Source organism: Carcharodon carcharias, chromosome 6 (assembly GCF_017639515.1).
Source record: "Carcharodon carcharias isolate sCarCar2 chromosome 6, sCarCar2.pri, whole genome shotgun sequence".
NCBI lineage: Eukaryota > Metazoa > Chordata > Chondrichthyes > Lamniformes > Lamnidae > Carcharodon > Carcharodon carcharias.
Genome location: NC_054472.1, coordinates 40,528,136 through 40,552,765, shown reverse-complemented (window position 1 = coordinate 40,552,765; position 24,630 = coordinate 40,528,136). Strand labels below are relative to the sequence as shown.

Here is a 24,630-nt window from a genome sequence, read left to right as displayed (position 1 = left end):
TAGGCACTTTACAGCCTTCCGGACTGAATATTGAATTCAACAACTTTAGGTCTTGAACTCCCTCCTCCATCCCCACCCCCTTTCTGTTTCTTCCCCCTTCCTTTTGTTTTTTCCAATAATTTATATAGATTTTTCTTTTCCCACCTATTTCCATTATTTTTAAATATTTTTAAATTTTTTATGCTCCCCCCACTCCCACTAGAGCTGAACCTTGAGCGCCCTACCATCCATTCTTAATTAGCATATTCGTTTAGATAATATCACCAACTTCAACACCTCTGTGTTCTTTTGTGACATCTTTTGATGATCTGCTTCTATCACTGTTTGCTTGTCCCTACAACCACACCACCCCCCTCCATTTCTTTCCCCCCACCCAACCTCCCCCTCCCACACTTTAAACCAGCTTATATTTCACCCCTCTCCTTGGATTCACCTAGTTCTGTTGAAGGTTCATGAGGACTCGAAACATCAACTCTTTTCTTCTCCGCCAATACTGCCAGACCTGCTGAGTTTTTCCAGGTAATTCTGTTTTTGTTTTGGATTTCCAGCATCCGCAGTTTTTTGTTTTTACCACTTTGGCCGGATCCTGTCGTATCATATTGAAGTTGCCCTTCCCCCAATCTATCCTTGTCTTTGTATCTTAAATCATAGCTCTCTCCTACCGCCCACACACAATGGCACTTCTACCACTTGCCCAGCTTCATTCCCTAAGATTAGGCCCAGTACTACCCCTTCTCTAGTAGGACTTTCTACATGCTGGTTCAAAAAAAGCTCTCCTGAATGAAATTTAAAAATTCCGCTCTCTCTAAACCTTTCACACTAAGGCTATCCCAGTTAATATTGGAGAAGTTGAAATCCCCTACTATTATTACCCAATTATTTTTACGCATCTCTGAGATTTGCCTACATCTGCTCCTCTATCTCCCCCTGACTGTTTGGAGGCCTATAGTACACTCTCAGCAAAGTGATTACCCCCTTTTTGTTTATATGGCCTTATTTGAGGAACCATCTAAGATACCATTCCTCCTTACTGCAGTAACTGACTCTTTGATCAATAGTGCAATGCCACCTCCTCTTTTACACCCCCTCCTCTGCACCTCCCCCCCCCCCCCCCCAAACACAAGATTCTATGCCCTGGAATATTGAGCTGCTAGTCCTGCCCTTCCCTCAACCATGAGCAGATTTTTTTCATCGGCATGCACGGGCCGGGACTTGCACGCCGACATGTAAAATGACGCGGGGTGACGTCAAGTGGAACTCCCGATGTCACCCTGCGTCATTTACATTTTCAAGTCGGCTGCGCGCCCGCAGACCTTTCAGCGGCCTATTAAGGCCATTAAGTAACTCATTCAACTTATTAATGGACCTGCCCGTCCAACCTTAAGGTTGCCGGGCAGGCCAGGAACCCAGACGGGCTTGTGAAAAAACATGAAACCTCATCCACTGGCGGGATGAGGCTTCATGAGGATTTAAAAATTTTAATGAAAGGTTGCAACAAAAGTTGTGGACATGTCCCAACTCATGTGACACTGTCACATGAGGGGACATGGCAGGGAAAATTTTTAAACTTCATTAAAAGTTTCAAAATGGAGCTGCTCTCCCTGAGGCAGAACCTAGACTCGGGGAGATCTGTGCCATCTTTTGCGCACATGCCTTAATTGGCCCACCCACAAAAAATGGCGGCCGCCGATTGGGAGCCTGCCCGCTTCCGCTCCCCCCACCCCCCCACTGCCCCCATTTCTCTGTGATCGCAACAATATCATATTCCCAGGTGTTAATCAGCACCCTCAATTCATCTGCCTCACTTGTAAGACTCCTTGCATTAAAATAGATGCAATCCAGCCTCACATTATGCCCTTGTACCATAATGGGTCTATATTTGCTCTGCCTTCCAGATTGACTTAGTTTCCCCTCTATTTTTGGCTGTGCTTTACCCCCTAAAGTACCTCCACTCTGTATCCCACCCCCCTGCCAAATTAGCTTAAACCGTCCACCCCCGCAACAGCAGTAGCAAACCTCCTCGCAAGGCTGTTGCTCCCGTTCCGGTTCAGGTGCAAACTGTCCAACTTGTGCAGGCCCCACCTTCGCCAGAAACAGACCCAGTAATCCTGGAAACTAAAGCCCTCCCTCCTGCACCATCCCTTCAGCCACGCATTCATCCTCTCTATCCTCCTATTCCTATATTCACTAACATGTGGCAGAGGGGGTAATCCAGAGATTACAACCTTTGAGGTCCTACTTTTTAATCCGCTACCTAGCTCCCTAAATTCTTGTTGCAGGACCTCATCCCTCTTCCTACCTATGTCGTTGGTACTAATGTGAACTACGACCTCTGACTATTCACCCTCCCCCTTCAGAATGCCCTGCAGCCATTCTGTGACATCCTTGACCCTGGCACCAGGGAGGCAGAAGTGCCTGTCTGCACCCCTCACTATTTAGTCTCCTACCACTATTGTCCTTGCACTCTTACTCCTCCCCCCTTGTGCAGCTGAACCACTCACAGTGTCATGAACTTGGCTCTGGCTGCACTCTCCAGAGGAATCTTCACCCTCACCATTTTTCAGCACAGCAAAATGGTTCTTGCGCGAGATGCACTATGGGGCTCTCCTTGACTACCTGCCTGCCTCTCTTCTGACTGGTGGTCAACCATTCCCTTTCTGACTGCACTTCCTTAAGCTGTGGAGTGACTACACCTAAAAACATGCTATCCATGTAACCCTCAGCCTCACAGATGCACTGCTGTATCTCTAGCTGACGCTCAAGCTCCGAAACCCGTTGCTCAAGCTGGTCAATGTGGTGGCACTTCCAGCTGGTCAAGCCAATGGCACTTCGGTGTTGCGAGCGCCTGTGGTTGTGCAAGACATATCTTTGTTTTATTAACTATTTAAAGTAAAACTTAGCTTTATATCTGAAGTATCATTTGCCTGCTAATTCATGTTTAATTTGCGTTGGTTCCAATTAGTGTTAAAGTAAAAGCTACATAAAGTGGAATCTTGTTTGTATGTCCTTCATTTGGGGGTCATTCAGTAAATTTGGTTCTTTTGATTTACGGTTCCTTCACAGGGAGCGCAACAGTGGGGTGAAAGTGAAGGATAAGGCGAATCCTGTCATGGTTCTGAGAGGGAGAGAAAGAAGCGAGAGCAGAATTGTGGGAAGTGGGAAGGAAATGGCCAAGGGCCCTATCAACTACAGTGGGACGGAATCCTCAGTTCAGAGCAGATGTGACAAAGACTGAGAAATTGGAAGAATGGAATCGACAGGAAGCAGGGTGTGAGGAAGTGTATTCAAGGTAGCTGTTAGCGTCATTGGGCTTATAGTGAATATTCGTTGATAGTCTTTCCCCAGAAATGGCAACAGAGAAGTTAAGGAAGGGAGGGAAGGAGTCAGAGTTGGACCATGTGAAAGCAAGAGAAAGGTGAAATTGGAAGCAAAGTTGTTTTTCAGTTTGGGCGATTGCAGGAAACACCACCAATATAGCCATTGCTATACCAGAAAAAGAGATGAGGGAGGGGGCCCAGAGTCAGACTGGAACAAAGAATCTTTCATATATCACACAAAATGACAGGCAATGCAAGGCTCCATGCAGATAACCGTACAAACTCCTTTTATTTGGAGAAAGTGGGCAAAGTTAGAGATATTGTTCACTGTGAGAGCAAATTCAACCAGATGCGTGGGGGTAGCGGTGGATGGGGACTGTGTTGGGCCTACATTCAGGGATGAAACGGTAGGTCTTGAGATTGTCTTGAGAGATAGTTGTGTAGAGAGCTTGGGCATCAGTGAAGAGGAGGCTGTTAGGGCCAGGAAATTGGAAACTACTCATGTCGGAGAGCATCAGAAAAGTCACAGATGTAGGAAGAGATTGGACACAGGGAAAAAAAAGAGTTGTGAGGAGAAGAAATCAGTTCAGTAGAGTTTTGCTTTTGTAATATTTGCACATCTCCAATCCTTCGGCAGCTGTATCTAAAGAGGATCACAAGATTATGGTCAGCGCTGCTGCAATTTCTAACCTTAGTGTATCACGGCCAGCTTTTGTAATATCTATTTATCAATCTTTAGCTCATTCAGTGTCTCAACTGTCTCCTCTTTCACTGTAACTCCAGCAGTGTCTCCCTTCTTGGTAAGGATAAATGCATAGCGCTCATTTAGTACCTGAGCCATGCCTTATGCCTCCATGCATAGATTGCCAGTTTGGCCTCTGGTCAACCCCACCCCTCCTCTTTCTTTTATTGTTTATGAGTTGGTTGAAGACTTTGGGATTCTCTTTTATGTTAGCTGCCATTTTTTCTTGTGCTCTTTTTGCTTCCCTTATTTCCTTCTCACTTGCTTTCTCAGCTTTCTGCATTCAGCCTTGGCCTCACTTTCAACGATCCACAGCTGCGAATTTCAAACAGGTACCTGCATGATCAGGAATGAATGAGCAACTTGAATGATTTCAAATTAAATCCAGTTTAAAACATAATTTAAATCCACAACCCATTATTGATTAGATGCCAGATCTGCTGAGAAAAGATTGTACCAGAATAGTCAAATGATGTGAATGTAGGAACAAAAAACATGGGTGTTACGTTCTGGCAACATCCATAATATGTTCTTATAATAAAAACAGAAAATGCTCGATACTCAGCATGTCTGGAAGCACCTGTGGGGAGAGAGTTGATGGTTAAGGTTGATAACCTTTCATAGATATTCTTGCATCTGGCTGCAGTTTATATTTGAAATAGTAAGTTACAAAAGTCAGTAATAAAATATTCTAGCCATGTCAGTAAAAAAATATTCTAGCCACATCAATTCTCTGCTAGGCTAGCTTCAAAAGCTAAGAACACCTGAATAAATTTGTTTCTGCAATTTTAGATGTTTGCTGCTTGTCAAATGAAGAGGAAATGTTGCCCTCTTGTGGTATTTTGAAATATGTAATTCACAGCCAATAGTTTTACAGTGTTTTCCATTTAAAAATTGTAGCTTTAGTAATGTATTTGCATTTTGCTCTTAGAGTTATGTTGGTCAGTTTATTTGTTTTATTTTCCACTGAGAAATATCAGAGTAGTGTCAATCAGGTTGTCAAGTTTGCTCAGTTTAGGATAGTGTCATGTTCAATTCAGTTTAAACATTGCAGCAAACAGTTTTTAAATTTATTTACGGGATGTTGACGTTGCTGGCTAGGCCAGTATTTATTGCCCATTCCTAATTGCCCTTGAGAAGATGATGGTGAGCTGCCTTCTTGAACCGCTGTAGTCCCTGTGGTGTAGGTACACCCACAGTGCTGTTTGGGAGGGAGTTCTAGGATTTTGACATGGCGATATATTTCCAAGTCAGAATGGTGGAGGGGAACTTCCAGGTGGTGGTGTTCCCACGTATCTGCTGCCCTTGTCCTTCTAAATGGTAGTGGTTGTGTGTTTGGAAGGTGTTGCCTAAGGGTGAGTTTCTGCAGTACATCTTGCAGATGATGCATACTGTTGCCACTGTGCGTCAGTGGTAAAGGGGTGAATGTTTGTGGAAGAGATGCCAATCAAGTGGGCTGCTTTGTCCTGGATGATACCAAGCTTCATGAGTGTTGTTGGAGCTGCACTCACCCAGGCAAGTGGAGATTATTCCATCACGCTCCTGGCTTGGGCCTTGTAGATGGTGGACAGGAGGCAGGTGACAGGGAGTGAGTAACTTGCCACAGGATTCCTAGCCTCTGATCTGCTCTTGTAGCCACAGTAATTATATGGCTAGTCCAGTTCAGTTTCTAGTCAATGGTAACCCCCAGGATGTTGATAGTGGGGGATAGAGTGATGGTGATGCCACTCAATGTCAAGGGGTGATGGTTAGATTCTCTCTTGTTAGAGAAGGTCATTGCCTGGCACTTGTGCGGTGTGAGTGTTACTTGTGACTTGTCAGCCCAAGCCTAGATATTGTCCAGATCTTACTGCATTTGGACATGGACTGCTTCAGTATCTGAGGAGTTGTGAATGGTGCTGAACATTGTGCAGTTATCAGTGAACATCCCACTTCTGACCTTATGATGGAAGGAAGATCATTGATAAGCAGCTGAAGATGATTGGGCCTAGGACACTACCCTGAGGAACTCCAGTAGTGATATCCTGGAACTGAGGTGATTGGCCTCCAACCACCACAACCATCTTCCTTTGTGCTAGGTATGACTCCAACCAGCAGAGACTTTTCCCCTGATTCCCATTGACTCCAGTTTTGCTTGGGCTCCTTGATGCTACACTCGGTCAGATGCTACCTTGATGTCAAGGCCAGTCACTTTCGCCTTTCCTTGAGTTCAGCTCTTTTGTCCATATTTGAACCAAGGCTGTAGAGAGATCAAAAGCTGAGTGACCCTGGCAAAACCCAAACTGAGCGTCAGTGAGCAGGGTATTGTTAAGCAAGTGCCACTTGATAACACTGTTGATGATCCCTTCCATCACTTTATTGATGATCGAGAGTAGGCTGCTGGGGTGGTAATTGACCAGGTTGGATTTATCCTGCTTTTTGTATATGGGACATACCTGGGCAATTTTCCACATTGCTGGATAGATGCCAGTGGCGTAGCTGTACTGGAACAGCTTGGCTAGGGACGCGGCAAGTTCTAGAGCACAATTCTTCAGTACTATTGCCGGAATATTGTTAGGGTCCATAGCCTTTGCAGTATCCAGTGCTTTCAGCCATTTCTTGATATCTTGAATCAAATGGATTGAAGATTGGCATCTGTGATGCTGGAGACCTCCAGAGGAAGCCGGGATGGGTCATCCAGTCGGCACTTCTGGCTGAAGATTGATGCGAATACTTCAGCCTTATAGAAACATAGAAAATAGGAGCAGGAGTAGGCTATTCAGCCCTTGGAGCCTGCTGCGCCATTCATTATGATCATGGTTGATCATCCAACTCAATAGCCTGCTCCTGTTTTTTCCCTATATCCTTTGATTCCTTTTGCCCCAAGAGCTATATCTAACTCCTTCTTGAAAACATACAACATTTTGGCCTCAACTACATTGTGGCAGCGAATTCCACAGGCTCACCGCTCTCTGGGTGAAGAAACTTCTCCTCATCTCAGTCCTAAATGGTCCACCCCATATCCTCAGACTGTGACCCATGCTTCTGGACTCCCCCACCATCGGGAACATCCTTCCTGCATCTACCCTGTCTAGTCCTGTTAGAATTTTATAGGTTTCTATTAGGTCCCCCCACCATTCTTCTGAACTCCAGCAAATATAATCCTAACCGACTCAATCTCTCCTCAAATGTCAGTCTCGCCATTCCAGTCTGGTAAATCTTCGCTGCACTCGCACTATAGCAAGGAAACCCTTCCTCAAATAAGGAGACCAAAACTACACACAATATTCCAAGTGTGGTCTCACCAAGGCCCTGTACAATTGCAGCAAGACATCCCTGCTCCTGTACTTGAATCCTGTCACTATGAAGACCAACATACCGCCTGCTGCACCTGCATGCTTACCTCCAGTGACTGGTGTACGAGGACACCCAGGTCTCGTTGCACATTCCCCTCTCTCAGTTTATAGCAATTCAGATAATCTGCCTTTCTGTTTTTGCTACCACGTTTATCCACATTATACTGCATCTGCCATGCATTTCCCCACTCAGCTTGTCCAAATCACACTGAAGCATCTCCGCATCCTCCTCACAGCTCACCCTCCCACCCAGCTTTGTGTCATCTGCAAATTTGGAGATATTACATTTACTTCCCTCATCTAAATCATTAATATTTATTGTGAAGTCCCAGTACCGATCCCTGCAATACCCCACTAGTCACTGCCTGCCATTTGGAAAAAGACCCACTTATTCCTACTCTTTGTTTCCTGTTCTTATCTTTTGCACTGATGTGCTGGGCTGCTCCATATTGAGGATGAGGATATTTGTGGAACCTCCTCCTCCAGTGAATTGTTTAATTGTCCACCACCGTTCATGACTGGATGTAGCAGGACTACAGAGCGTAGATCTGATCTACGGCCAGGCGGCCTGGTTGTGGAATCGCTTAGCTGTATCACTTGCTGCTCATGCTGTTTGGCACACAAATCATCCTGTGTTGTAGCTTCACCAGGTTGACACCTCATTTTTAGGTATGCTTGGTGCTGCTCCTGGCATGCCCTCCTGCACACTTCATTGAACCAGGGTTGATCCCCTGTTTTGGTGGTGATGGTAGAGTAGGAGATATGACAGGCCATGAGGTTACAGATTGTGGTTGAGTACAATTCTGCTACTGCTGGTGGCCCACAGTGTCTCATGGATGCCCTGTCAAGAAGATATAATAATGTCTGTGACATTACTGGAAATTATTTTAAAATAGAGATTCATGGTGTCTGTGTCTATATGCATGTGTCTTAATTGGATTAAAGCCAGCTGACCTAGAGGCTTTGATGTATAGAAGAGAAGTAGGTTTGAAATGGAAATTAGGGCCAGAACTTTCCCGTTGGCGTGCGGGGGTGGGCCTCACATGCCCGTGCGTCAAATGGCGCGTGGTGACGTTGGGCAAGTGTCCTGACATCACTGCGCGCCATTGAGGTATTTCGTTGGTTGAGCGCGCCATGATCTCCGATGCATGCCCACCATTAATTAACAGGCCACTTAAGGCCCTTGAGGCACCAATTGACCGCGATTTTTCGGCACCTGTGCAATCTTCTGGTCTGCACACGGGGGCAATGTGCAGGTGGGTAGGACACATTTGTATAAACCTCATCCATGAGTGGGATAAGAGGGCTCAGTGGGCTCGCGAGTGTGCTCTGGCAAATATTGATTTTTCAAAGTTTTTTGAAACTTGCCTGCGTGATCTGCAATACTTCAAAATGCATACCAGTAGCTTTGCCTGGACTCTTAGCCTTCAGGTCAGCACTCTGCAGTAAGGTACCTTTTTTGGGCCTGCAGGTTTCAGGAAGCCTTCCCCTAGCCTGGGAATGGGAGCTGAACTGTCCACTAGAGGCACCTCCTCTCAGGAGGAAGGGAGGGCTAGAAAGGGGAGGAGGCCAGGAGTGCACATTCAGCCTTCGGGGGAGCCACTTTTGGGAGGTCAGGCGCAGGCACAAGGGGTGCAGGGCTAAGAGGTAGACCAAGGCGGAAGGGGCCGCAGAAAACGCCACTATCCTGCTGCCAGGGTATGCAGGCAGCAAAGCAGCTACCTCAATATGTCTGAGGTGCAGTGCCGAAGGAGGCTCTGTCTCTCAAGGGAGACAGTCAACTATATCTGTCAGATGATTGGGCCTGAGACCTCCGCCAACTGTGTGGCTCTAAAGGTCACAGCTACCCTCAACTTCTATGTCTCTGGCTCCTTCTAGGGCTCGGTGGGTGATATTTGCAGTGTCTCCCAATCAGCTCCCACACTTGTGTCAAGCAGGTTACAGACGCTCTGTTCAGGTGTGCATTGACCTTCATCCACTTCCGTTGCGACCAGGCAAGCTCAGCAAGCCAGAGGCTTTGTGGCAATTGCTGGCATCCCCCGTGTCCAGGGTACAATAGACTGCACACATGTGGCTATCAAGGCGCCAACAGGTGAGCCCAGTTCCTTCATCAACAGGAAGGGCTTCCACTCCATGAACTTGCAGATAGTGTGTAATCACAGGATGTAGAACCTGCAAGTCTGCGTAAGGTACCCAGGCAGCTCCCACAACACCTACATCTTCAGACACTCCCAGGAGCCAGGGCTGTTCAGTGCTCCAGCCCAGCTGGATGAATGGCTGCTGGACAACAAGGGCTATCCCCTCAGGTGGCTCATGATGCCTCTCCACCATCCAAGAACAGAAGCTGAGCAGCGGTACAATAGGAGCCACCCCTCCACAAGGGCTGTGGTGGAGAGAGCCATCGATCTTCTCAAGATGCGCTTCCGATGCCTGGACCGCCCAGGGGGATCACTCCAGTACCCCCCAGATCGTGTGTCGCTGATAGTGGTTGCATGCTGCGCTCTCCACAATCTTGCGCTGGAAAGGGGGGATGCAGTGGACGATGAAGACGTTGACGCAGTGGCTGTGGCTGCACACGATGAGTCCAACAGTGAGTCTGAGGATGAGCATGCACAGGAAAAAGCTGAGGGGCTAGATGCTGACCCAGGCACACTCCATGGAGGCAGTGATACCTAGGAGGCTTTAATCCAACGAACCTTCAGCTAGCACACAACAGATGGGCCTCCAGGACAAGCCTGGGCTATAGGCTCCATACTCGATACCTAAGTGCAAAATCTGCCAGGTTAGGAACAGTAGCTAAGGGCCTTGTTAATAAAGCTGAATGTCCCACAAAGCTCTCATAACATTTTTAGAAATCATACAAATGCAGATGAAAAGAGACACCCTCAGCCACGGGTCACGTGTGTGAATTGAATATCACAAGCAAGGAAACTTGAGCAAAAAAAATGACAACGTTGTTCTAATTCAAAGCAAATCATAAAGACCGCATCTCGGCCCAACACAAAAGCACCAGTGATAAACCCGTGGTGTGTCTAAGGTGCCTTATATTTATGTTTCCAGGTGCTGCATCTTGGTGCTGACCCCTCGCTGGTGCTGCCTCATCGCTGGGAGTGGTATTTGTATCTGACCTCTGGCCTGCTGACTCTGCTGCCTTATTGGCCTCGATGACCTTGGTGGTTGTCCTCTGGCCCATGGAGCCTGTGCTGACCCTGCCTGGAAGGGATCTGCCAGTTCCACAGCTGGCATCTCCCCAGTCGTCGCAGCTTCAGTGGATGCTACGGTCACTGTCAGAAGGGTGGAGGATCTGCCGTCCTCGTCCGGAGTGGCCTGAGGGGTGCCCACAGAGATGACAGGCAGCTGCTGCGCCGACGTGAGGTCACTTCGGACCTCCCTGCTCACCGTGGATGGATGGGCACTGAGCTGGGAAACTTGGTGCCCAGACCATCTCCCATACTGGCACTGACCAGCTGAGGTCAATGCCAATGTGAGGGCTTGCTGGTCAGAGCGCATCCCCAAGAAACTCTGATGGGTCTCCTGGAGAAGCCTCCGAGAGTCTCTCCATGGAGGACATATGGCGCTCATTCCTTTGGCGATCGTCCACGTAGACTCCTCCACCACAGAGACCAAGCCAAGCGTAGCCTCATGTGTCTGCACCAGATGCTCCTGCACACCCGGCCGCATTTCCTGCCCCTGCTGCATCGCGGATGACTCCAGAGGCACATCATCAGGCACCGACTGAGCATGTGCCTGGTCCCCTGCAGTCCTCCGACTGCTAGTGCCGTGGGCACTCTCTGTCTCTGCCAGGTCCTCCAGCGACTGTGAAGTGCCCTCATCGCTGTGCCCTGGGACACTAGCCGATGTTCTAACTCCCACCGAGGTGGGAGTATCTGCGCTGGTGCCTGCCTAGCAGAGATGGTATGACGCTGGGGAGACTTCAGGGTCCTCAAGTGTGAGAGGGGGGCCTCTGCTGCTGCTCCTCCCAGCCCTGCTCCGATGATGCTGAAAGGAAGAACAAGGACATTGGATCAGTTAACGTGGAGACAATGACAAAGTGAATCCCTGTCCCCTGGATCATTATGCGCTCATCCTTCTATAAGCAATGGTCAAGCCATGTTGCAAAATTAAATCATTTAACATTCAGCACTGCCATGGCTGTTGGAGAATTATGGTGACCTCACTGTTGGGTATACATACCTGGCCGTGGCACCCCAGCCTCACCAACACCAATGGACCTGGGCGCATGGTGCCTCTCCAAACCCAGGGCCTCCTGCTCAAACCGGCTGAGAATGGCTAACTGCACTGGCCGCTGCCGGTCCTCACCCGCTCTGCCGCGTTATGAGCATTCTTCTCCTGAAAATGAGAGAAGAGCATTGATTTGTGCAAATTGCACATGGACTCTCTTCACGCACGGCCCACCCCAACCAGAGTGGGATATATCAGGGCTCCAGTGCCTCCTCACCCCGCTGCCACCGAACACTCATACAAAAGTGCTAGGCCTGTTTCCCACCCCGCCCCGACACACCTTGGCCACATGCTGCCTACATCACATTAGGCACCACACAGTATATCCTTCTATATTAAGGAGGTGCAAGCAAGAGCAGTGGAGTGCAAAAAGCAGCAGATGGCTCGTTGTCATGCCACTTGACGCTCCCCTTCCAGCATGTCATCACCCTGACTTGGACATGCCCTGCAGTTCAAGTACAGAACCTAAGTGCAGCTCCTCCAGGTTGCCCCCAAAACAGTCGTGTGGGTCTCAGTGTACCACATGCTGTGGGTGCAGAACCCATCTCTGCACCACACTCCCAGGCTGACTTCGGCATGGACAATATCTGCTGGCTCACCCAACAAAGGACACATGCCGTCAATGATTCAGTGCAGTCACTACACTCAAACTTGTGGGGAGGGGGGCAGCAGGGAGGAAAGCTGATCTGCTGGGTTAAGTGACCAATGCCAACATTGTCTTCACCCTTCCAGAGCGCAACAAGTCATTGAAGCACTTGCAACATTGGATCCAGGTGTACCACACCACCCCGCAGGCACATTTCGTAATGTGGGGGGGGGGCCTCCTCCCACCCTGGAGAACCAGCACCTCCCACTCTGCTGCCACCTCCTCGAAGAGGACAGCAAGGCAGTCATCAGAAAAACAAGGGGCACACTGGCCTCCTGCCCTACCCTCCGGCCTGGCCTGCCCCGATAGACTACCCTCCGGCCTGGCCTGCCCCGAAGGTCTACCGTCCGGACTTCCATCACCTCCATTGCCCCTCTGCAGAGCCCTTTGCCCAGCCATTGTGAGCAGCCTTTCTAAGGCTGCCAGGCCTTCCTTTTATGCAGGTCGCCGGGTAGCCTGCATAAAATGGCGGTGCAGACCCATCGGGAGCGGCTGCAACTCTGCCCCCCCCCCCCCCCCCCCCCCCCAACCAGCCAGAAAATTCTGCCCTAGGTAAACTTCGAGAAATAGAAGGTGAGGTTTAAAGGGGGCAATTTTTTAAATAGACCGTTTAAAAGACCGGACGAAATATTACACCTAAGCAGGTTAAGCTCAGAAACTATGTGTTTATTTTTTTTCAAAGCTTACTAGTAAAGTGGGTATTGTAAAATGATTTTATTGTTAGAAGGTTTAAAGTTAAATAAATCTAGTGATAATGAGAATTTGCATTGAAAGAGGAAAATATGTACAAAGGAAGAGAAGGCTGTTGGAAAAAGGAAAGAGGGGTTCTAAGATCTAAAGCCTCCAGCCTGTAAACCTCAAGTCTGTCTGCAAGGACCCAGAGCGAAGTAAACTCATTTTGAATGCAACTGTCCAGGGTGTGCTTTGCCAGGGGTCTGTTTAAACGTGTGTTTTACTTCTGCCTTACCATGGGTCTAACCAAGAGTCAGATTAATTTGGGGATTTTTGTTATTATTTCAGTAATTTTGTAATCTTATGCTTGCAACCGTTCTTTTTATTAATAAATGTTTAATTTTGTCTTATTTAAAAACTCCTTGAGACTCGGTCTTATTACTGCTGAATTCAAAGTCTGCATCTTGAAACATACAAATTGCAAAAATGGGTTGTGACAGTTGTTTCAAGTTTCCCTCTGGGATTTGAAGAACTCAGCCTTTTACCATTAGCTGGGTCATAATAATTGGGGGCTTGTCTGGGATATATTTGTTACTCCTTGATATTTTGGATTGGTGAATCTTAAGGTTACAAGTACGAGAAGCACTTTGAATTCAGGAGTAGGTGTGAGGTATTTTTGAAGTGATGAGACTTCGAAAATGGCTGAATCCATGGCTAACTCTGTTTTGGAAGCAGAAGATATACCTCTGGGTTACAAAAAGTATCCAAGAGTAAGTTAACAGAGTGGGTGGATGAATTACAATTGGGGTTACCTGCAGGGGCTAGGATATCAGACATAATTGATGTGATAGCATAGCATTTGAAATTGGAAGGAATACCTGAGAGATAGGGTTCTCCAAGAGGTGGTTTATTGGAATGGGCTCAAATTCAGTTGGCAAATGAAAATGACTGAATTGGAACAAAAGGAAAGGGAAAGTACATTCGAGAGGGAACTGGCAGAAAGGAAGGAGGGAGAAAGAAAACAGGAAAGGGAGTTAGAAATTGTGAAGATAGAGAAGGAGGAAAGAGAAAAAGAGAGAATTTCAACTGAAAATGTTGGCGATTAAAAAAGAAACGCCAGGAGGTAATGAAGGTCTTATCTCTAGAGTAGAACCTAGTGGGGACATGTTTAAATTTGTACAAGCTTTTCCAGAGTTTTAGGAAAGGGATGTTGAAGCATCCTTTATTTCAATTGAGAGGATAGCTAAAGAGATGAAATGGCCACAGGAGAACTGGACACTATTGTTACAATCCAGATTGGTGGGTAGAGGTTGAGGTATATGCTTCTCTGTCTGAAGAAGTATCAGTGAATTATGACATAGTTTTAAAAAAAGGCTATTTTGAGTGCTGGTTCCTGAGGCATGCAGGCAGAAATTCAGGAATATGAGAAAACAGCCTGGGCAAACATATTGACTTTGAGAGTGAAACAAAGTAATTTTGACTGGTGGGTATGGGCATTAAAAATAGAGACAACTGTTACAACTCTTAGAGAAGTAATTCTTTTGGAAGAATTTAAAGATTCAGTTCCTTCGGTAGTGGAACTCATGTGGAGGAACAGATTCTGTAAGGCAAGCAGCAGAGATATCTGATGATTGAGTTGGTTCACCCTTTTAAATCTGTTAAGGGTAGAAAGTAGGAAGGTGAAAGGAAGGTGGGTAGTTAGGGGAAGAGAAGGAGCAGCTGGAAATTCCCAGGATTTTTTTTCAGAATAAAAAGCAAGCTGCTGAGGGTAGAACTGACATTCATTGTAATAAAGTGGGGCACACAAAGTCCGTGTGTTGGAAATTGCAGGGAAATCTATTGGAATTATTGGGGTGCAGAAAATTTCTGGAAGTAAATGTACTGCGGTTTCTGTACTGTGGTTTCTGAGGTTCAGGCGCAGGAAAAAGTAGTAGTTTGTGTACAACTAAAATGGAGAATCAGTGGTAGGTAAGTAAGTGGGAATGTGTCCACAGTTTACCCAAGAGAATTCTGAGGAGCAAGTCACAGAAATGTTTAAAGATTTTTTGTGTGACAGGTTGGAGTAGGTAATGATGTTAGAATTTTAAGAGACATAAGCTAGTCAATCCTTAATGTTGTGGGATAGTGATATTTGTTATTCAGAGGGAGTATTGCAGGAACAGGTGATAATAAGTGGGGCTCATGGAGATGCTAAACCTATTCCATTGTGAAAGGTAACTTTAGAGAGTAAGTGGAAAACTGGCAAAGTGACTGTTGGGGTGGTGGAAAAATTGCCCATTGCAGGAGTTCAATTTATTCTGCTCAGCTATATAGCTGGATCAGAAATGTAGATGATGCTTATGGTAGTTGAGCAGCCTGTAGAAGTGTTTTCAACAGAGGTGTTACAAGTGGAGCATCCTGGATTGTTTCCAGATTGTGTGATAACGAGATCACAGGCACACCAGTTGAAGCAAGTAAAAAGTAGCTCAGGCAGTTCAAAGGCAGGAAGAAGGTATTGAAATCCAATTAGCAGGCACATTGTTTGATAACGTTGTTCAAAAAGACACAGCAGGTGACAATTCTGCTGAAGTGCTTAACTCAAGGCAGTTAATTGAGTTGCAGCAAAAGGATTTACAATTGAAACAGTTATATCAGACAGTTTACTCAGAAACAGAGGCAAATGTATTCCAGAATGTTATTACCTCAAGGGTGATATTTTAATGAGAAAATGGAGGCCAAATCATGTCTCAGCAAATGAAAGCTAGAAGGAGGTACATCAGATTGTTTTTCCATTAGGGTATAGAAATGAGATTCTGAGGATTGGTCATGAAATTCCAATGTGGGGACATTTAGGAATTAGAAAGGCACAGGCAAAAGTACAGAAACAATTTTATTGGCCAGAATTGCATTGCAATGTAGTCAAATTCGATAAAACATGTTACATTTCAGGCGATAGGGAAACCGCAGGCAGTGATTAAGCCTTTAATCCCAATACCAGCGTTTGAAGAACCTTTTACTAGGGTCATGATTAATTGTGTAGGACCTCTCCCTAAGACTAAAAGTGGAAATCAGTACTTGCTGACAATAATGGATGTGTCTACCAGGTTTCCTAAAGTGATAACTTCAAGAAATATTACAACTAAGAAGATTGTGGAAGAGCTAACTAAATTTTTTGCAAGATATAGTTTACCTAAGGAAATACAGTCAGACCAGGGTTCAAATTTTATGACACAGCTGTTTAAGGAAGTAATAAATGGTTTGGGGATAAAACAGTTTAAATCAACAGCTTATCATCCAGAGTCACAAGGAGCTTTGGAAAGATGGCATCAAACTTGAAAAACCATGATGAGAGCGTACTGTCAGGATTATTCACAGGATTGGGACAGGGGAGTTCCATTCTTGCTATTTGCTATTAAGGATGCAGCTAATGCACTGACTGATTATAGTTCCTTTGAACTAGTTTATGGTCATGAGGTAAGGGGACCACTGAAATTGATTTATGAGGCATCGGTGGGTCAAAATCCAGATCTTAACTCCTGGATTGCATATCAGACTTCAGAGGGAGATTAGACACAGCATGTGAGTTGGCTAGGGATCATTTAAAGATAGCACAGCATGTGTTAAAAGTGAAAGCAGACAGGAAGGCTACAGATTGGAATTTTATTGCTGGAGTGAAGTGCTTGCTTTGTTACCAGTACTGAGTGACTCATTAAAGGCAAGGCTTAGTGGGCCTTACAGGATTGAAAAGAAATTGAGTGAAGTAAATTATTTAATAAATACTCCAGATAAAAGAAAGATGCAGAGGGAGTATCATGTGACTATGCTTAAAAGTACTTGACGGGGGAGAGGAACAAAAAGAGATATTAATGGTGGTAGATAATGTGAAAGAGGTAGAAATGTAGGACTCTGAAATTGATTTTCCTCTGATCAAATTGGATAATTAGGGAGTACTTGAAAACTTAAATGTAATGTTGAATTACCTTCCAGACAAGTGACAACGTGATTTGGAAAAGCTATTGCAGTCACACAAAGCTATTTGTGGAAATTAGTTGGTGGGGACAGATTTAGCTAAACATGCTGTCTCTATAGAAGTTTCATCTTTAGTAAGGCAACATTCTTACAGATTAAATCCGGCAAAATTATCAAGTACAGAAAGATATTGATTTTATGCTTCAAAATGATATCATTGCGTCTAGTTGAAGTAACTGGAGTTCACCTATTGTACTGGTACTGAAACCGGATGGAGAACACAGACTGCGTGTGGACTATCAAAAGGTGAATGCAGTGACAAAAGCAGATTCATATCCCATACCACAGTTGGAGGATTGCATTGAGAAAATGGGCAATCAAAATTTATCACAAAGATTTATTTGCTAAAAGGATATTGGTGAGCACTGTTATCAGGGAGCAAAGGAGCTTTCGGCATTTGTGATGCCAAATGGACAATATCAGTTTAAAGTTATGCCATTTAGACATTTCAAAGACTGATGAACAAAATAGTTGCAGGTCAATGCAATTGTGCTGTTTGTATTGATGACTTAATAGTTTTCAGTCAGACGTGGGAGGAACATTTACAACATCTGGAAGAATTATTTACTCGACTACAAGAGGGTAATTTGGTGATGAACTTGGCTAAAAGTGAATTTGTAAAAGAGCAAGTTACGTATCTAGGCCATACCATTGGACATGATAAGGTGACTCCAAGAGATGTGAAAGTCAACGCTATCATGGATTTCCCAGTGCCTATAACAAAACAAGAAGATTTGAGGTTTCTGGGCATGAGTGGGTTTTACCGGAAAGTGGTTGTTCCACTGACTGAACTATTAAAAAAGAACAAGAAGATTCAATGGACACTGGAGTGTCAGGAGGCATTTGATGGTTTGAAAATTGTATTAACTACGACACCAGTTTTGGCAGTACCCATTATGCCAAGCAATTTAAGTTGGCCATTAAGAGATTGGCCATTAAGTTGGCCAGTAAGAGATATAGGCATTGGGGCTGTACTGTTACAAGAAGACTGTAATTGAAAAGCCGATAGGGTATTTTTCGTGGAAATTGAATGCACAAGAGATAAGATATTCAACAATTGAAAAGGAGACGTTAGGTTTGGTGTTAGCTTTGCAGCATTTTGAAATCTATATGGCAAACAATTCATCAGAAACAATTGCTTATACAGACCATAATCCTTTAAGTTTCTGGACAAATTTCGAGACAAAAATGCAAGTCTATTCAGGTGAAGTTTATTAATGCAACCATTAAATCTACAGATAATAAATGTTGCTGGATGAGAGAATCTGATTGCAGGTGCGTTATTAGGAGTTTGAAACTTAAAGGGAAAATTGGACATTTTAAAACCTGGACACTGAACTGGAATGATTTCTGCTGACACCAAGGATTTGTATCTATATTGTTGTGTTAATGCATGCATCTGGTAATGTAATAATGTAAGTATATAGTTAAATATAAGAGATAGTGAAAGATGGTTTAATACAAGTGAAGCCACCTTTTAGAATTGTGACGGTTCATTTTACAATAAGGAGGGGGATGTCGAGAAGATATAATAATCTCCATAATCTTATTGGAAATTATTTTAAAATAGTTTAGTGGTGTCTGTGTCTACATGTGTGTGCCTTAATTGGATTAAAGCCAGCTGGTCTAGAGGCTTTGATGTATAGAGGGGAAGTAGGTTTGAAATGGTAATTAGATAAACGTAGGGAGATAGAAGGTGAGGTGTGAAGGGGGCAATTCACATTCAAAAGAGCGAATAATATATTACACCTAACCAGGTGAAGCTCAGAAACAATATTTTTTTTTCAAAGCTTACATGTGGGTATTACGAAAGGGTTTTATTGTTAGAAGATTTAATGTTAAATAAAAAAAACTAATCACTGAGAAAAACTGAGAGTCAGGTTAATCACAGGAATTTTGTAGTTATTATAGTAGTAATTTTGTATGCACTTACTATCATTCTTTTATTAAATGTTTAGCTTTATAAAAAACCTCTTGAGACTCAGTGGCCTTATTATAGTGAATTCAAAGTCTGCATCTCGAAACACACAAATTGCAAAAATGGGTTGTGACAGTTGTTTCAAATTTCCCTTTGGGATTTGAACAACTTAGCCTTTACCACCAACTGTGTTATAATAACCCAGTCTTGAGTTCCTAGGTCTGTTTGAAGTCTATCCCATTTAGCATGATGGTAGTGCCACACAATATGATGTAAGCTACCCCCAATGTGAAGACGGGACTTTATCTCCACAAGAACTGTGCGGTAGTCACTCCTACCAACACTGTCATGGACTGAAGCATTTATGGCAGGCAGGTTGGTGAGGATGAGGTCAAGAAAGTTGTTCCCTCACCACCTGCCGCAAACCCAGTCTAGCAGCTCTGTCCTTTAGGAATCAGCCAGCTCGATCTGTGGTGGTGCTGCTGAGCCACTCTTGGTGATGGACATTGAAGCCCCTCACCCAAGGGCTTCTGTGCCCTTGCCACCCTCAGTGCTTCTTCCAAGTGGTGTTCAACATGGAGGAGTACTGATTCATCAGCTGGGGGGTGGGGGTATGACTATGTCAGGCTGTTGCTTGAAAAGTGTGTAAGACAGCTCTCCCAATTTTGGCACGAGCCCACAGATGTTGATAAGGATGATTTTGCAGGGTCATCAGGTCTGGGTTTGCTGTTGTCATTTCCCGTGCCTAGCTCAATGTCAGGTGGTCCGTCTGGTTTCATCCCTTTTTATTGGCTTTTTAGAGGTTTGATTTTTAAGAGTCAACCACTTTGCTGTGGATCTGGGGTCACATGTGGGCCAGACCATGTGAGGATTTCCTTCCTTAAAGGGATATTAGTGAACCAGATGAGTTTTTAGAATAACCGACTGGTTTCATGGCCATCATTAGATATTTAATTCCAGATGTTTATTGAATTCAAATTCCGCCATCTGTCATGGTGGTTTTCGAACCTGGGTCCCCAGTGCATCATTCTGGGTCTCTGGATTACCAGTCCAGTGACGACACCACTACACCATCATTTTGCCTTAAATTTCCTATTACAAACCCAGTAATAGCCAGTGAATAAAAGCTTCAAGAAATTGTCTTTTGACCATCAAACTGTTTCTTTAAATTTCATTCCTGTTGGCCTACTTGCTAGAAGAATGATTGTGCTTTTGTCATGCACAGTGGCAGCTAAAACACACAATCTTTGCCTTTGGGTTGTGTTTTTTTAAAACAAATTATTTATAGTCAACATACTTCAGGGAATATCGCCCGCCCTGCTCAGTGTTCTATTTTCCTTTTTTTCCCTTTGATTTTCTCTCCATCTCTCCCTTTATTAAGATGACATATGCCAGGACAAGGTTTCACAGGTGCCCCATAGCATTTCAGTTTCTTGCTGAAGTTTGCCATTCATGAACCCTGACATTCAGTGTCTGTGCTGTTCTAACATAGGGACCCCACAGCTGTGCCTCCTCTCCACTCAGCAACTGTAAAAGTGTAGCTCCAGCAAACGTCACCAGGAACCTGGCCACTATTTTCTTTTTCCTTCTTCTCATCTTCCAATAATCCAAAAACCTTGTCGAGCCCTCCGCTTGCTGGCCTAAATCAGCACAGGCCATCAGCAATTATCCAAGGCAGTTTACGATGGAATTAGATAACTCAACAGGCAATGGGGAGAGAGATTAGGAGATTAAAAACAAAAATGCTGGAAATACTCAGCAGGGCAGGCAGCATCTGTGGAGGGAAGCAGAGTTAATGGGCAGGCTTTTACGTGTCGGCAAGCGGGGGCAGGACTGGCTGGAAGGGCACAAAGGTATGCACACAATGATCTCTGCAGTCAGTAGGGATGATCGTGGCACTGATCAGAAGGTCTGGTCCAAAAAATCTGCAAAGGGCTAAGTGTATGGGCAAAAGTTTTGCAGATGGAGCATAATGTGGGAAAACATAAAGTTTCCTACTCTGATGCGAACAATAGAAAAGGTAAATATTATTTAAATGTAAAGAGGCTGCAGAATGCTGTGGTTTAGAGGAATCTGGATGTCAACTTACATGAATCACAAATTTAGTATGGATGTACAGCAAGTAATTATGAGGACAAATGAAAAGTTTTTTGCAAGATGGCCGGAGTATAAAAGCAGGGAAGTCTTGTTACAATTTTACAGAGAGGGTGTTTGTAAAATCATAACCAGAATACTAAATACAGTTTTACATAAGAACTAGGAGCAGGAGTAGGCAATTCAGCCCCTCGAGCCTGCCTCCCCCCCCCCCCCCCAATTCAATACGATCATGGCTGATCTCCTTTCAGCCTTAACTCCAATTTCTCACCCTCTCCCCATAACCTTTCAACCCATTACTAATTAAAAAACTGTCTATCTCTTCCTTAAATTTATTCAGTGTCTTGGGCACCCACTGCACTCTGAGGTAGTGAATTTCACAGATCCTTTGAGAATCTTTGAGAAAAGTAATTCCTCCTCATCTCTGATTTAAATCTACCACCCCTTAGTCTAAAACTATGGCCTCTTTCTAGAATGCCCCACAAGGGGAAACATCCGCTCCACGTCTACTTTGTCTATCCCCTTTAGCATCTCATATACCTCAATTAGATCTCCTCTCATCCTTCTAAACTCTAGCGAGTATAGGCCTAAACTGCTCAATCTCTCCTCATAAGACAAGCCCCACATCACTGGAATTAATCTAGTGAACCTCCTCTGAACCGCCTCCAGTGCGACTACATCCTTCCTCAAGTAAGGGGACCAAAACTGCGCACAGTACTCCAGGCACGGTCTCACCAATGTCTTGTACAGTTGCAACAACACTTCCCTATTTTTATACTCTGTTCCTTTAACAATAAATGCTAAAATTCTATTTGCCTTCCTTATTACCTGCTGTACCTGCATACGAGCTTTCAGCGATTCATGCACGAGGACACCCAGATTCCTCTGCACTGAAGCATTCTGAAGTTTCTGTCAATTTAAATAATAAGTTGCCTTGTTATTTTTCCGGTCAAAATGGATAACCTCACACTTATCCACATAACTCCATCTGCCAAATTTTGGCCCATTCACCTAACCTGTCCATATCCATTTGTAAAGTTCTTATTTCTTCATTGCAACTTACTTTCCCACCTATTTTGGTGTCATCTGCAAATTTAGCTATAGTACCTTCTATCCCTGAATCCAAGTCATTAATATAGATTGTAAATAGTTGGGGCCTAAGGGCCGAACCCTGTGGCACCCCACTAGTCACAGCTTGCCATCCAGAAAAAGACCCATTTATCCCAACTCTCTGCTTTCTGTTGGTTAGCCAATCCTCTGTCCAAACTAATATGTTACCCCTAACTCCGTGTGATCTTAGCTTGTGTGCGGCACCTTATCAAAGGCCTTCTGGAAGTCCAGATAGACGACATCTACAGGATCCCCATTATCCACTTTGTTTGTCACATCTTCAAAGAACTCTAGCAAATTAGTCAAACACGATTTACTCTTCATAAAACCTTGCTGACTCTGATGGATTGCATTTTGACTTCCCAAATGCCCCATTGCTACTTCCTTAATAATGGATTCCAACAAGTTCCCAACGACTGACGTTAAACCAGCTGGTCTATAGTTTCCTACTTTTTGCGCCACTGTCCCCCCCACCCCCCCCCCACCCCCACCTTTTTGAATAAGAGCATATTAGCATTTTTCCAATCCACTGGAACCATTCCAGAATCCAGGGAATTTTGGAATATTATAGCCAATGCATCCACTATCTCCACTGCCACTTCCTTTAAGACCCTGGGATGTAGGCCATCAGGTTCTGGGGACTTGTCACCCTTTAATCCCAATGATTTGCTCAGTACTTTTTCTCTAGTGATGGTGATTGTTCTAAGTTCCTCCTTCTCTATACCCTCTGCTACCACCTGTTACTATTGGGATGGTACTAGTGTCCTCCACCGTGAAAACTCAGGCAAAATAATGATTAAGCGTCTCTGCCATTTCTGCGTTCCCCACTATTAACCCCCTAGTATCGTCCTCCAAGGGACCAACATTCACTTTAGCCACTCTCTTTCCTTTAACATACTTGTAGAAGCTTTTGCTATCAGTTTTTACATGTTGTGCTAATTTTCTTTAATAATTTATCTTTGCTCTTTTCATTTTTTTTTTTTAGTAATCCTTTGATGATCTTTAAAAGTTTCCCAATCTTCCAGCCTGCCACTGACCTTTGCAATTTGGTATGCCTTAGTTTTTGCCTTTGTTATCTTGTTTAGCCGTGGATGCTTTTTCTCCTTCTTACCATCTTTCTTCCTGTTTGGAATAAGATCTAACAAGTGTTAAAAGCATTCAGCATCTACAACTCAAGCTGCTGCCCACAAAGAACTAAAGTTAAGGAAACTCACTCTGAATTGAGGATTGTTCAGGGTTGCGTGTTTCTATGCCTGGGTCTTTTAAAATCTATGGGCAGCATTTTACGCGTTGGCGAGAGGGGGCGGGGCCCGCTCGCTGACACACAAAATGATGCTCAGTGACGTCGCGCGGAGCTCCCGATGTCACTGCGTTCCATTTAAGTTTTCAGGAAGGCTGGGGCACAGCGAAATCAGCTGTGCACCCGCTGACCTGTCAATGGCCAATTGAGGCCATTGACAGAGTCAGTTATGTAATTAAAGGACCTGCCCATCCAATCTTAATGTTGACAGGCAGGCCAGGAGCCCTGGCGTGAACTAGAAAAAGCATGAAACCTCATCCACGGGCGGGATGAGGTTTCATGTAGCTTTTAAAAAATTTTAATAAAGATTTTGGGAAAATTGTGGACATGTCCCAACTCATGTGACATTGTCACATGAGGGGACATGTTAGGGAAATTTACATTTCTGTTTTTAGGTTTTTAACATTTTGAGCCGTTCTCCCTGAGGCTGCACTTAGCCTCAGGGAGATGAGTGCGCTCCTTTGTGCGCTTGCGTGAAAGAGCGCACTCTCGATTTTGGGATTCGCCCTGCCTGAACAGGGAGAGCATAGTGCTTCTATGCGGATACCACACTGGGCGGGCCTCCAATCAGGGGCGCCGATCGGAAGTGCACCTGTGTGCACTCGCCCATCAATCCCCCCCCAACCAGGGGAAAATTCAGCCCTATATGTTTTGTTGTTGCCTTAATGGAGATGTAACTGGGAGTCAGATTAATGAGGGTATTTAGAAGTTTTTACAGTAGTAATTTGTAGACATATGTATATGCTTAAAATCATTTCTCTTACTAATAAATGTTTAATCTAGCTTTGTAAAAACCAGTAAGTCTTGGTGCTCTTAATACTACTGAATTCAAAGCCTGCATCTCGAAACATACAAATTACAAAAATAGTTGTGGCAGTTGTCTCAAGTTTCACACTGGGATTTGAACAACTCAGCATTTACCGTTGGCTGTGCCATAACATCTTGACAACATAGATGTTGAGAGAATGATTCCGTTTTGTGTGGGAATCTAGAAGAAAGGTCATAGTTTCAGGATAATAGGTCCCCCATTTAAGATGGAGATAAGGGGCAATTTCTTCTCTCAGAGGATTGTTAATCATTGAAATTCTCTACCCCAGAGAGCAGTGGAGACTGGGTAATTGAATATATTCAAGGCTTAGTTAGACACATTTTTGATCTGCAAGGTGGCCGAGGATTATGGGGAGCAGACAGGAAAGTGGAGTTGAGACAACGATCAGATCATCCATGACCTTATTGAATGGCAGAG

At 44.6% G+C, this 24,630-nt stretch overlaps 1 protein-coding gene across 2 annotated transcripts in view; it reads left to right on the top strand.

The window, feature by feature from the left end:
* Positions 1-24,630, top strand: part of si:dkey-122a22.2 — a 289,414-nt gene that overhangs the window by 205,653 nt on the left and 59,131 nt on the right. The window lies entirely within an intron of this gene.